The following is a 1,328-nucleotide window of genomic DNA, read 5'->3' as shown; positions in this document are numbered from 1 at the left end:
GGATGACAGCAGCTTGTATAGGTTGCACGCCGTCATGCTCAAGAGCTTCGGAGTCTCTCAGTTGGATAAGACGTTTGTGGAGATCATTACGGGTACCAATATCTGCCAAGTTGCTATTAGTCTCGACATAGGTGAAGCATATAGTATTGAGCCGTTCTCCCATAAGTTCTCGGAGCAAGCGGAGCTTCTTCTCCATGTACACTTGCATTGGACCAGCATTGGTACGACCGTGTTGTAGAACTGAAAGAACAGTCTTGCTGTCCACGAGAACGTTGATATCCTTAAATAGAGAATCCATACGCATCTCGAGTAAGGCCAATCTCTGCATCGCTAGTAGGACCATCATTAATTCTTTGCAGTTTATATGGAGGGCAACCTCTGTCGACGTGAAAGTGTGTTGGCCTCGGAGAATTTCTTCACCGTTTTGGTAGAAGCGGTAACACCCGCAGTAAGCACCGGCGTCAGTATATATCTCAATAGGGAGAGTGACGTCGATGTGGCGGTGGATGATCGGAGGGGTGGCTTCTTTGAAAGCTTCATGGAATTCTCGCAGCATATTCAATAAGTTTGGTGATAGTTTTGCATCCCAAGACGAAAGAAGATGGCGGCATTTCGCCACTTGAGACTGTAGTAAATTGCGAATTGGCAGTAAGAAGAAGGGCAAGACCTCGGGAAGAGACATAACCTTCCCTAGCAATGTTAGTGCGTCCCGCAAGGATGGGTTGTTAGGAAGCTCGTGAGTAACGAAACTCGCCCATCCTCTGTCGCTATAGCGAAGGGAGCGGCCATGATCGACAGTTTGGAGCCCTAAGAAAGGGGCAACTTGAACTGTAGATACGTCGACCAGAGTAGTAGGGAAGTGATACTTGTCGAAGAGCTGCTGCAGCTGTTGAGGATGTGGATGATCCGTAGCGACATCGTCCATATAATATTTGATGTTGTAAGGTGACTTCGCGGTGGTACAAATATGGGACATACATGCGAGTAGGACGAATGGCGAAAAATTAGGCCCGTAGGGTAGGTTGCAGAAAAAGAATCGCTGACCGTCGATAAACACCGTCATTATTTGTCGTAAGTTGGGCCCCGTCCGGATGCGGAAGAATGCATCCGAGACATCCATCAGCTTCAGAGTGCTATACCCTCTTGTAGCGTCAAGAATGGAGTACAACGGATCTTGTCGGACAGGGCAGTCCTTGAGAAGTTGCACGGTCGCATCATTGAGCTTCCTGAAGGGGAATACGGGTCGTGCCCTTTTCGATCCTCGTACGCCATAATATGTCGTGGTAAGGTACATAAAGCCGTCATCGTCATCGGTTGTAGGAGCCAAA

Source organism: Perkinsus marinus (assembly GCF_000006405.1).
Source record: "Perkinsus marinus ATCC 50983 genomic scaffold scf_1104296948168, whole genome shotgun sequence".
Classification (NCBI taxonomy): domain Eukaryota; phylum Perkinsozoa; order Perkinsida; family Perkinsidae; genus Perkinsus; species Perkinsus marinus.
Note: the sequence above shows the minus strand (reverse complement) of the source record.